Below are 13,902 nucleotides of genomic sequence, written 5' to 3' on the forward strand. Positions count from 1 at the left end.
GATTTTGTTCACAAAGTAATGTTGCTAATTGCGTCAACTTAACATTGCGTTGATTGATTTAAAACTAAATTCAAGTTGAGGTAATTTAATGACTAATTTTCCTTCACCTCAAGGTCAGGATTTCAAGTCTTCTCTCCTACCTGCTAAATACTGGTGCAATGTCACACACTTGCCAACTTAAAAACTTAATTATGTACACAACACTTATAAAATTTGTTTTGAATGAAGTCTAAATATGACTTGGAACAACCTAATTTTTTTAGAGTAATCAACTTAAAAACTCAAAACTGTTTATTCTCCAATCATTTAAGGAGTTGTAATCAATAATACCTTAGACAGTTGAAAAACTCAATGTAGTTTCAGAACTCAAAAGGAATGGTGAAGACTGAGGTGTTAGCTTTTTTGTTGACTCCAAACGTGACTTTTTCTTGGCTTGAAGCTGAGAGTCTTGAAGAGAGTAGGAAGGTCAACACGTTTTAGAAAACAGATTCATGGAATATGTCTAACCTATGAAGAATAGAGAAAAATGGAGATTAATACCCACCATATATCTCCACTAAAAGTACATCTACTATTTAGTTTTTCTGGTTTCACTGAGTGGTATTTAAAGTACACATGAACAAAGACGTTAATAGCTGTTGATTGTTGGTTGACAGAGGTGCATTTTAACTCATTTCACCTGAGATGCTACATTGACTTTAATGTATCACCATAGACTACTGTAATAATTAGTAATTCAGTCTTTTATTTACACACCAAGTCACTTAAAATGCAAACTTAAATTTTGGTTAGCTAAACAGCACGCTCTTCAAACCTTGCTCTTTTCTTCACCGGAGAACTACAATGTCTTCAAACTTGCACAGATTCAAACAAAATCAAGAGGTGTATCTCACTAATACACAGAAAAAAGCCTCAGCGTTAAGCCGTCTTTGGTGCGTCTTCATTATATATATTTCAAAGTGTAATACTTTGAGAGGTGTAATTCAAAGATAAACTTTAAATCCTCCCCATCCGATTGCCCACATTTTGACAGACTAACAATATCCGGATCAGCCCTGAAGAACAGATTAGATTTTCTCCTCTGCTGCGTTCCTACGATCCTTTCTTTCACTTCACCTTAATGCTGTTATGGCCGTTTCATCTTTGATTCTTATTTCCTGTTATCCCCCTCCGTCATTTGCTTCTTGGCTGCATGAGAGAGACAACCTGCTGTCATTTAAATCGCTCCACAAAAGCCAGCGGAGGAGATTTACATCCTCTAAACCAAACACAGAACCCAGGAGGAGGGAGTTAATGGAAGAGGAGAGGGTGACACAGCTGCCACATTTAAAGCCACATCTCGAGTGTCACAGTAGTCAGAGAGAAGACACCAATTTAAGTAGGTATGTAAACAAGGTTTAGTGGCATTTATTTAATTCTGGTCCCTTTAAATCAGGAGTGTCAAACATGTGGCCTGTGGGACGACTTTGTAAAGCGTAAACATTTTAGAGAAGACATTAACTGCAAATTATAAATGTGTAAAATTATAAATTTAAAATAATTTCTAGACCATGACAAGTTGTTTTGATCATAAAGTAAAATACTAAATAGCTCATCGTTCTTTTGTCATTTGTCCATGTCCATTTTTTTTTGTCGCTTTGTAACTTTTTTGTCAAATTTTTGGTCTCGTTTTTGTTTTGTGTCATGTTGTGTCTGATTTCGCTCTCATTTTTGTAATATTTTGCATTGTTTGTGTTGGTTTTTTTGTCTTTTCTTGTCCTTTGTCTCATGTTTTCAACAGTTTATTTCTTGTTTTTGCCATTTTGTGTTTTGTTTTTGTTTCGGTTGTATTATTTATCTTTTTGTCATTTTGTGTTTTCTTTTTGTTCCGCTTGTATTATTTGTCTTTTTGTCATTTTGTGTTTTGCTTCATTCATTATTTTGTGTATTTTTTTGTGCCATTTTGTGTTTTTTTTGTCTCACTTGTGTAGTTTATTTATTATTTTGTTGTTCTGGTTTTCGCTTTTGCCATTTTCTGTCTCGTTTTTGTCGTTTGTCCATTTTTTTGCTGCTCTGTAATTTTTGTCTCTTGTTTTTTTTCGTGTTGTTTGTTTCATTTTCTGTCATACTATTCTTCACTTCTGTCACTTTGTGTCTTGTTTTTGTCATTCTGCGTCTCATTTTTGTAATATTTTGTCTTGTTTTGTGGGTTTTTTTGCCTTTTTTTGTCGTTCGTCTCATGTTTTTGTCATTTTGTTTCCTTATTGTTTTGTGTTTTTTGTCTCATTTTGGTCATTTTGTGTTTTTTCTTTATTCATTGTTTTGCGTATCGTTTTTGTCATTTTGTGGGGGGTTTTGCCTCGCTTGTGTTGTTTGTCTATTTTTTTTTGTCATATTCTGTCTCGTTTTTGTCGTTTGTCCATTTTTTGTTGCTTTGTAATTTTTTGTCTCTTCTGCTTTAAATAAAACAGAACAGGCTTGTCCTTATATTATTATTGAACAGGCTGCAGGTAACACTGAAAGCACCCTAAAACTTGATTTAGGAGCTCACGTGTTAAAAAACAACAGGACCATTGTGGTTTACGGTTCACATTTGATACAGTTTAATCCAAAACCTGGTGATTTATGCGTAATTATCGAGGTAGCTTTATAAGTCCGCATCTAAGGTTCATACAGGGTTGGAATAGTGTATTAAAGTAGCTATTATTGGAGCAAATAAATGTGGAAATCCTTGTAGAAATAAACATATATCAGATCATGTTTTCCATCTCACCACAAAATCACCAATAAACGTCAATCATAGTATGATGATGGAGCCAAAACAGCAGTCGTAAAGCCGCTCTATCTGCTTTACAGCCCGTATTTGGACAATTACTCAGTGAACCGCCGCTGAAAAGAAACCAGCGGGAAAACGTCTCTGTTTACTGTTAAAAGTAGTCTAGTAACGCGATCCATCACCTTTGGATTATTCTCAGGAGGACATGTGCACACAAAAGCAAACTTACCGCAGAAGATAACAGGCTTAAAGACTCTCAGTGGGCTCGCATTCTGGTCGAGACAGTTAACCTCACGACCTCTGACCTCTGAGGTGTGGATCGAGTCTCAGAGCAGACAAATGGAGGGAGAAAGACCGAGCAGGGGAGGTGAAAGGAGAGATGTAGAGATAAAAAGAAGATGAAGAGTGTTTAAGATGATCTAACTGAGACATGGTTCATATTGCATGTAGAACAATGTTATTTAAGAGGAACAGATTAACAGAAAAACTGCAAGTTGCAAGATTTGCGTTGTGAAAAAAGGTTTTAAACGTAACTTTTTGAAAAATGTATGGCAATTCTGCAGATTTAGATTGAAATTTGAAGTTAAAAATAACTAGTAAAATCTCAGAAAAAAGTAGGAATTTACACAGAAAGCATCAAAAAGGCTAAAACTGTAAATAATGTGTTATTATTATATAAATTGGACTTTTTGTTCTTTTACAACATTTAACCACAGAGCAACACTATTTTATTGTATTTAAATTAGCAGAACATATTGTTATATTACAGACATGTTCCATTGTTCGAAAGAAAAATATGTATATTATAGACTAAAAAAGTGCAAGTATTTGTAATTACAGATTTAGTCTCTTTTGGTAAATTATAGATAACACCTAATAAGAGCTGAAAAATAACAGAAAAGAAACTAAAACTAACTTTAATTTACATATATACTGTAAAAACATCCCTAAACTGTAAAGTAATTAGTTCTTTTACAATTTGAGAGTATAAAATTACAAAGATTTTCTACATGTAACAAAGCAAAAAATGTTTCACAGACATGTAAATTGCTGTTGTTTTCTTAAGTTTTTACAGTTTTCAAATGTTATTTCACTATTTTTTAGATTTTTTTTTATATTTTTTCTAGCAATCTTGTTGCCAAATTTTCCTTATATTAACATTGTAGTGCTTAGAAAACACTTCAGGTAATAGAACGTAAAAAGAAAACCACAAACTAGCTGCACAAACAGACAATATTGCAATATCTATGATCAATGATTTTTATAATGAATAGTCATACATGTAATGTAGCTTTTAGGATAAAAATTAGTCTCTTACCCATTAACGACAGCAGTGATTGTTCTTCTAGTATCACCATGAAGTTTTGTTTTTAGTAAAATTTCTTCAACTATCGGATGTGTTGCCGTCCAAATGAGCACATATGCCTAGTTGAGGATAGACTGTATTGAGAAACTGGAATGATCTGTTGATTTTCTATGAAAGTCACACCAGTTCCCATCATGTAAAAACAAGCTGCCAGATATATTTGCCAATAAATACATCACCCAGATTTTATAGGAGGTTCCTGTGCCTGTTTGAAAGTCATGTCTGTCCCCCTCTTCCTCCCTCTCTCCTTCCTCCATTCATGTCTCCTCACCCCTGCCAGCCCCCAATCTATTATATCTGACCCCCACATTCAGTACATACCAAAGATCAAAGCCTGACAAGACCCTCGAAGAACACTTCACTGTTTCCACAATCCATTAACTCTGCTCAGGTGCTCCAACTCCGAGTACCTGAGCTCCTGTGTGAGCCGTTACACAGTCTACAAGGTTTTAAATGAAGTAAAGCAACACTGAGCAAGACTTTAAGAGATTTTTAGACATCTGGATGGAGCCCAATGTGACTTCATCATGTTATATCCAGATTGCAGATTTACAAGAGTACGGAAAGTCTTCTTTTTAATTTCATTCCAGTTTTTTCATCCACTTCTGCTCTTTATGCAGAGCAGGTTTGCCACTGTGATTTCATTTATGTTGGCTTTCGGAAGTAAGGCATCCGTTACAATAAACCTCCCCTGCTGCTTGCATTTTTCAGAGAGCCCCTGTGTGTGTTTTTTTTGTCCAGAGGTGGTGCTGCCAGCTCCTCTACTGGTTTATCTCTACAAAGGTCACATTCAGTCTCGTGGCTAAAAGTTATGTCTGTTTGTAACTAATTACACTTCACCTCAGGATTGGATGACTCAGGAAACGAAGGAAAAGAAAACAGTTTTTAGTTTGAAAGTCTTCATAACAAGGAAAATTACAATCTTTCCATTTCAGTGGCTTTGCTTTTATTGTGAAAATCAGAGCTGTACTCTTGAGAGCTGATTTAAAGGTCCCATATTGTGCCCTTTTTTTGTTTGAATGTCTTTTTTTAAGCTGTAAACGCCAAAAAGATGGTTAATATCGCTATTTCAGTCCTGTTCTAAATGTGCTGTTTCAGTGTCTGTAGGTTTAAATGCTGCTGCCTTTTGCTGTACACACCCCCTTCAGGAAGAAGACTCTCTGTATCTGTGACTGACAGTGCAGAGCAAAGCATGTTAATATAGAGTTTGTCAGATAATGTCGCAGTTATAAAATCAGTAGTTTAGCAGAGCAGCTGATTGAAAATGAATCTGAAGTGACTGCTGGAGTAAGTGTAAATAAGAAAAGCTTCAATGAGAATCTGTCTGTGTTAAAATCATAAGCAAACAAACACAACAAACACTGGCTAAGGTTAGCTTACAATGAAGCAGAACAGTTCACATGAAAACAAAGCAACACAACCAGTTCTTGCTAATTTGTTCCACTTTTTAAAATTTCCACCATCTCTGAACATCCCTCAGCTTTACAGTTTCTACACAGTTCTTGATATGTGGCCATACAACGCAAGCTAGCGCTAACATTAGCCACATGGCATGCTAACATTACACCTAAGCTTTGGAGGTACTTTTTGTTGTGCTAGAGAACTGCGCATTTTGACGTGATTATGAGAACGGTTGCTGCAATATATCCATATATCCTCAGGAGAACATGAGAATCTGAACTAAACTTCTTAGCAATCCATCCAATAATTCATGAAATGTTTTACTGAAGTGTCAGTTTTATGGTGGTGCGACTGGAAATGTCAGTTCCAGACATTTCATTGATAACTGTGTCAGCATAACTTGAATGCTTTAAATTCTAATGACCTTAATGGTCAGCAGCCAGAGAACTGAACAACTTGCACTACGCTTTTAAAAACGTGCATCAAATAGCTGATTGATTTCCACTGAGACTGTGTGGAAGTACACCTTTACAGATTAGCCTACTATGTAAGGTATTAGAGCCAGAAATTAGTAAATAGATTCATGTAAGTGTTGTTGTGCATTTCGGCCCTGAGAATCACATTAGTCCCTCAGTGTGTGACTGTCAGCTGTGCTTAATTTCCGGTTCACATGAAGTGCATGACGTGAGAGAAGGGACACTGAGTTAGATAAATTAAACAAGAGGAGGACAGAAATAAGCCTCAGCACTCAGCGTTTTGTGTCCTTTCGCCTGTTTTTGTGTGAGGAGGAAAGAGTCAGAATGAAATAACAGCAAACCAGAAGACACACCTGTTAGCTGCCATTCCAGGACAACAGATGAGACCAGGGTGTCCTCGTCTACCTACATCAGTGTGTCACTAACCCTTTGACCCCAAGTCTCTATACCTCCCACAATTTGTCTGTTTTTCATCACCCCTTCATCTGTTCGGCTGCTACACTTGAACAGCAAACTGAGCCAAACAACAACAACAGTGTCGGTGGAGAAAAGACCCCCCAGGACACGATCATAATCAGGCCACACTGGCCAGCGTCTGACCCCAGAGGCCTGCTTCTCGAACTGGGTTGAAAAAACAAATCCAGCCTCTCTGCTGACCCTCCTGTCATGAATCTCCAAATATCTCTAAACCCCGATAAGTATTTGAGTCATATATGAGAAAAGAAGATGACTGGAACGCAAGCAGACACCATAAACATGGTTTTAATTACTGAAACACTGAAACCAGATTTTGTTTTTTATGGCTTCAGGCCTACAGTCACTCGTTGATTATTACCCTATTAATGTCTATATGTTTGATCCAAGCTTTGGCACAGAAACAGTCTTCAGGGTCAGATTTGTCACTTCAACAATAAACAATCTTTGTCTGACCTTGGGGCTGAGGAGCACTTTTCAAAGACACAGATTTTTTGATGTCTGGTGTCTTGGAGAAGCAATGCTCCTTTCTCCTTAAACCCCAGATCTGTTGCTTCATCATGTTGTTGCATTAAGGGAAAAACGAGAGTATTTTCAAATCACAATTAATTCTTTGAAACTCAAAACCCACTGTAGGGGTTGAGAGGCATTTTATCTGGGAAAAAAATAACCATAATTACACCAGTTATCAATGTCAGAAACTTTGAAAACACAATAATCAAACTTGCAACTTTCCAGCTTCCTAGACTGAATAATGTGTGGCTTGCCCCACGTGGTTCTGTCAGAAAAAACAACCAAATTAAAGCTAAAAATCACCTTCCTCTACATGTCTCATTTAAAGATTCACCAAAAATAAATTGTTTGTGCCAGATCCTGTAAAAAAAACCCACAAAAATCTGTGAGAAGCCATGACTCGGTATTCAGCTGAACTGCAGGAAATGTTTACACAAACCAGAGAGGAGACAATACGAGAGATTAAGATGAAATGAAAACAGATTTGATTAATAAAACAAATGCAGCATGAAGATTCAAAAATCTCAATGTTCGGCATGTTGATTCTAGATTTTTATTGTTAAAAAATGATCACAGAAATTCAACTTTCATTCTAGCTTTTTTAAGATGGGGTGGGTAAAAATGTGACAAGATAAACTGCTTGGAGTTCAGAAGTTCAGGACACTCAGAAAACGGAGCTTTTAAGCTGTGTTGCAACATGTCTGTGTTGTCCAGACAGAACTGTATTGTTCTATTACGAAATACAGCTTCATGCTTTCATTTCATCGCTAAAAAAACATATTTTTCAAACTGGCTAACTCAACGTTTGTCCGCTTTAGTCCAGATGTTCTCAGATTAAATTAATTACTGCATGGAAAACACTCATGACACAGAAAGATGTGTGGATATGTTAACTGTAATGAAGAAGAATCTGCATACAAAGATGAGAATGAAGCTTCATTTCTATCAATGTCAGCCTTAACAGATGTGACGTAAAAGTTCTGAGAGATTCCAGAAATATTTTGTAAAATGGATACTAGATTTAAAGAACATATGCATTTTGTAATTAAACTGAAGATGGATTAATTAAAATAACACTTTGAATCTCCTCTGTTTTTGCTGTCACCACCTCCTTTCTAGAACTTCTAAGAGGTAAAACATCAACCTACAGCAAGTCCAGCTGCCTTTCACTGAGATTTCCTATGATTTGAATGATTGGAAATCTTCACAAATGCAGTTATATTCCTCTTAAACTCTCAGTGCACGGTGTAATGGTGAGCACTCTGGTCTTTGAATCCAGTAATCTGAGTTCAAATCTTGGTGGAACCTGCTTCCCTACGATAATACTGATGAAAAGTCAGATCAAAAAGACACTAAATTGCAAATGTGATGGCTGGTGAGTGGGTTTGTAGTCATCCTTTGACACCACAGGTTGTCACTTGACCCTTTGTTAATCTAAAAATATGAATCAGTGCAGCTCAGAGCACATATGTACCCATCAGCCACGTGTGAAGAATTTCAGAATAAACCTTCGTCATGTCTCCAATTTCATCGTGCGTCGGAGTGTCATTTGATTTTAATGTCGTTAAGAGAGACACGTAAAAGAAATCAGTGTTGAAAAGCAGCTTGTTTTCTGCCCAGAATACATCCACCCTCTCGTGTTGTTTTCCATGTCTCATTGCTTTCATTCATCAAAAACATAATTCACATGTCAACAGAGCAGCAAGCAGCTGTTTACGGTTTCAAACAACATTTCCATTCGCCTCAAATGAGTAAGCAGTGACCTTCTGATCGGCACCACGACTCTGCTCAATCACTGTAATCTGAAATCTAGTCTAATTCTTTGGTGGAAAAAAAGAAATGTTAAAAATGTTTCTTTGGAACATTCACAGAAAAATCCACCAAAATTTCATTGGATTTTGGTTGATTTTTTTGTGAATGTTCTTAAAGAAAATATTAGAAGATTTACTGATATTTATGTGATCACTTTAGATATTTTTATGATTCTTTGGAAGATTTTTACTCATTTTTTGAAAATATTCACAAGAATTTGCTTGCCAAATTTGGGAGGTTTTATTAAAAAATAAAACTTTTTAAGCGAAACTTTTAAGGAATTATTGGAACTTTCGTACTGAAAGTTTTGCAAATTTTCAGAAATTTGGGGGATTTCATTTGCAGAATTTGGGGATTTTTTTCAGCTGAGGAAACAATACTTTTTGGTGCCCGTAAATGAAGACAACAGGAGGGTTAAAGGAAGGACACCATAAGGAGAAATTTGACCCCAAAAATGCACAATATGTGGATTTTATATAGAGATTGACTCTGTCTTGTCGTCTGTTCCCATCTTGCTACATCTGTTCTTGTCAGTGCGATCTTCAATAACAGCCGTAGTACCAAAATATAAAAATCTTCCATCATAAACACAGGCCCTGCATGTAAATAGTTTATAAGAGACAGTACTTTGTTATTATGAACACTTAGTGTGAAAAAGCAGAAAGGCCCTTTACTTTTCATTATTGACAAATCTATTGATTAATTGACTGTTATTGGGCCGATTAAAATGTCTATAAAAATGGTGAAAAATGTCAATCAGTGTTTCTCACATCCCAAAACCACATCCTCAAATGTCTTGTTTTGTCCACAACGTAAAGATATTCAGTTTATGAATCAGTGAATTGTACCTTTTTAAAATGATTCAATCCAGAGAATCAATTACCAAAATATTCGGTGATTTAAAATAATAATTGACAGCTCTTCAGTCTATTAATAGTTGTAGCTGTATCCCATACACTCTTATTAAAATCATACCTGATGCTTTCATGTACAAACATGTTGTATTTGGCTGAGATGGAGCTAATTTTGACTATACACTATTTGGTCTTTTTTTCATTTATCCAAACACATAATACATAAAAATAATATTTTATATGTTCATTGTAACGACAACTAATATGCCAGTCTTACAACATTAACTGTCAACTAAATGCAGATCAGGTGAAAATGAAGCATCTGTCCTGTATATAAAAATAAACCATGTTGTTTTTCAGATAGACAGGTTTTACTGTAATTCGATGGGTGACTGATATACGAGTCGTGTGTTAATACAGTAAACACGCTTTAGCTGCACAGATTACAGCAGCTACTCTACCCCACATTAGAAACACCAAAAAAGCAGCCGCACCGTGGCTATGACTCAACATTTGTCCTTCATATGCTCCGACTCCCACCAGAACTAAACACACACTGCCACAAAAAACACACTCACACACACACCTACATCATGACCTCACACATCTTCCCTGGTGCTCAGTGCAGCAGTTAGTGCTGCATCAGGACCAGAGCTGATAAAAAATGGATGTGCAAAGACGAGCAACATAGAGGAAGGCAGCCAGAGAGGTGAACAAGTGCAGCGGAGAGAGGGTAAGAACTATGAATAGAACAGTTTTTAATCTAACCGTGCCTCTTATAGACATAAAAAAGACCAGCTCCACAGTACTGAGCACCCAGCAGTTAGAGAAAAGGCTTTGTAGGTGGAAGCAAATGTGGTTCTCTGCAGAAAAATAACAGCATTGTTTGTTGCTTTATTCTTCGTGTTGTCCTATGAGTCAAAATTGACCTGTTTTAAAGTTTGAAAACGTGGAAAAAAAATATTTTCACAGTGAAAGTTCTGATGTCCACATTTTCAACATTTTTTGGAAAGCTCTGAACATTTTTGGTAGAAAAAAGGAAATGTTAAAAATGTTTTTAACATTTTAGCGAATTTCGCTGATTTTGGTTGATTTTTATGTGAATGTTCTTAAAGACAACATTAGAAATTTTACTGATATATATGTAATCACTTTAGATATTTTTAGGGTTTTTTTTTCAAGGTTTTAACTTATTTTTTTGAAAATATTTACAAGAATTTTCTTGCCAAATGTGGTAGATTTTTTTTTCAAACAAAACTTTTAAGGGAAATTTTTAAGAAATTACTAGAATTTTCTTTCTGAAGGTTTTGCAAATTTTCAGAAATTTGGGGATCTATTTTGCAGATTTTTTAAAAAATTTTTCCAGACAAGGAAACAATATTTTCAGGTTTCCGTAAATGAAGACAACAGGAGGGTTAAACAACTATATAAGGTTTCTAATTAAGTTGATTTCTCAGAGGCAGTAGCTAAAGCAGTTTGTTGTAAAACCAAATGTCTGGTTTGTCACATCTGGATAAAATCCAAATGGAACACTTATTTACACTTAGTCACTGTCTTTTTTTTAACAGAAACAGAACCCAAGACAAGACTTCCATCCAGAGGCTGGTGGTTATATAGCTAGGGATGTCTGGTGTCCGTGACAGAAATATAAATGCTCATTTCTGAGTAATTTCAGTCTAACTTCTCATTCCTTCAAAGGAACAGACTCTGCAGGAGCTACTTCTCTACACTGTGAAACGAACACTTTGCTTCAGGATATACAAAAAAGAAACATCAAACAAAATGGAGAAAACTGCAGCAAAACCATAAGATTCAAACCTGATGGTTTCCAAGTTAGAGACACGGATAAGGGAAAAAAGGTGTCATCTGAAACTCCCAATCCACTGTTTGATGCACAGAAAACTGTCAGAAAGGAGCCGTCTGTGTCTATTCAGAGCTCCTTCTGTGAGGCATGAACAATGTAATTATACTTTGATGAGAACGTGTGTGTGATCGCAATCTAATTTTGCACAGTCATGTATTCTCATTTACTCAAGATGCAGAACTAATCATCTGTTTCTTATTGAGTAATCTTTGTCATTCGGAGCATGACCGGTCTTCTTCGTTACCTTTGCTCTCAAATGAGGACACAGCAGTGAGCAAGAGTGAAAAACTGCACAGAATAAGGACACCGCTGTGGACGTGTTGCCCAATCACAATGAATGATTTGGCCAGAGAAGCTGTAAGAGTCCAGTGGGACAAGACGAGCCCGCTGGACAGAGAGAAGATATTCAATAACGTCTCCTCACCACAAGACGATAATTCTCTGTGTGGAAAACCCTCCAAATACCTCCAACATTTGAAAAGAATAAACACTGTTGTGTGATGTTGAATGATGTGTGTTTGTGCAAGTCAGAAGTGAATAAAAAAAGACTTATAAATTGAATAAACCCATTTTCCAATTTGTGGTCATGCTATCCAACTTAAGCGCCTCTAATAGCCTGCCTGAAATAGTCAACCTCTCTGTTTCTCGGTGAATAAAGACCATTTGTCTACATTGTTTTATGTCTTTTTTAACATTGTGCTAAGAGTGTCAACTGTTATTTTTACTGAATTTATTATATTATGGCATTGTCAGTGCTTTAAAAAACTGTGTTTTACAGCACTCCTCACACGCATTTAGCTTGTGATCCTTAAAGGGAGTATATCTATAAAAATCTTTCAACCCTAAGCAACCATTGCTTATCCCCACCTTCTGAAACAACCTGCAGTGTATCAGCAGCACATATATAGTTAAAAATCCCAGCTGAAAAACAAGTATCTCATCATTAAGGTGTGACAGAGCAACAATAAAGGTTTCACTCAATTCAAGGCAAATCAGGAATCATGCCAGATTTAGACACAGATCCTAGTTTGGATTCAAATTAAAATCCTATTTAGAGGGTCTTCATCACCACGGTTACAGTGATAAAGAGGCAGTCAACAGAAACAAGATCGACAATGAAAATTCCAATGTTTTGTTGACTCATCCATCCACCCCAACCTCCTCCCTTCGTGGACTTTGTGGCTCGAGAACGTAGTCTGATGGCATCTTCTTTATTACGACAAGATGGCGCTGTGACACCAACGTAAGCAGCTGACGTTTTCTGATATTTGCTAAAACAAGTACTGCTGTCTAGTATGAGGGTTTAAAGTTTGATTAATGAACTGTAACTAACTTGTACAAACTCCCTATGGGTTTGTTTTCTTGTATCGCAATAATATCTACCTGCTGCAACCCATAGTTACAGTTCTAGGTTCTGTCCTGGTCAAGCTAACCAATACGTGATTTTATTTTTCCTATCTTCAAAATAAAGAAGCTCTAAAGGCTGCATCTTGTAAAATTGCAGTGTTTTACCTTGTTAATATGTGCATTTGGTGTTTTTTGTTTGTTAGAAGACAAACCATGAGTGAAATAAGTAGCCAACACCATGACCCGGCATTTTCTCCTTGAAACTTCAGTGTCCCAGTTTAAGACTAAAAACACAACGTTCATGATTTCATCGGTAGCAAATCTAAAGAACCAACTCTGTTAACTGGCAGCTGCATTACTCTAATATTACAACTTATCATTGTGTAGTTGTAGTGGCAGTTTTACAGTGATCTACTAGTGTTAGGTGAGCTGGTGTGCTTGAGCTGCCATAAGTGGGCCGTAAGTAAAGTAATCAGCAGTTTAGAGTTACATATAAGTCACATTAAGGTAGGAAGAGATTATGTTCATGGAACCAATTTCTAAATCTGCACCTTTCACACACAGAGATGAATTTTTAGGGGTGTAATCGACATTTTCGGAGAGGGATTTTAAAAGCTTCTGGAGGTAAATACTATCAAATGAAGAAAAATTTAAGAAAATACAGAGAAAATAAAAAAGTTTTCTATTTCTTGTCCAGATACAGTACATGTCGTGAGCACTGCAGAGTTTGGGGGAAAAACATCCTCAGTTGTTAATATTCAAAGAGATCAAAGTTGAAGCTAATAAAATTTGAAAAATAATTAGTTCCACTGCATTTTCAGAGTTAGCTCAACAACAAAGCATTCAATGGACGGACAAAAATATTAACTACTAATATATATGAGCTCTGTCTCAGTACAAACAACTTAACTGATAATTAAGCTTTGAAATACAACATAGCAGCACTGTACAGACAACAAAACAAGCTGAGTACAAAAAAGAAGCATCATTATGTAATAATTTGGCATTTGGTGTTGTCCTGTTGATCCATTATTAGATCT

At 36.1% G+C, this 13,902-nt stretch overlaps 1 protein-coding gene across 2 annotated transcripts in view; it reads right to left on the minus strand.

Moving 5' to 3' along the window:
• akap12b (A kinase (PRKA) anchor protein 12b) overlaps window positions 1-13,902 on the minus strand; it is a 57,390-nt gene that overhangs the window by 33,510 nt on the left and 9,978 nt on the right. The window contains exon 1 of one of the 2 annotated variants that reach the window (XM_051960970.1): window positions 2,985-3,103. The exons of the other annotated variant lie outside the window; for it this stretch is intronic. The gene's annotated coding sequence lies outside the window, so the exon portion shown is untranslated. Of the gene's footprint in view, window positions 1-2,984; window positions 3,104-13,902 lie in introns of those variants that run through there. 2 annotated transcript variants of the gene reach the window in all.

The sequence above is a fragment of the Acanthochromis polyacanthus genome, chromosome 16 (genome assembly GCF_021347895.1).
Source record: "Acanthochromis polyacanthus isolate Apoly-LR-REF ecotype Palm Island chromosome 16, KAUST_Apoly_ChrSc, whole genome shotgun sequence".
NCBI lineage: Eukaryota > Metazoa > Chordata > Actinopteri > Pomacentridae > Acanthochromis > Acanthochromis polyacanthus.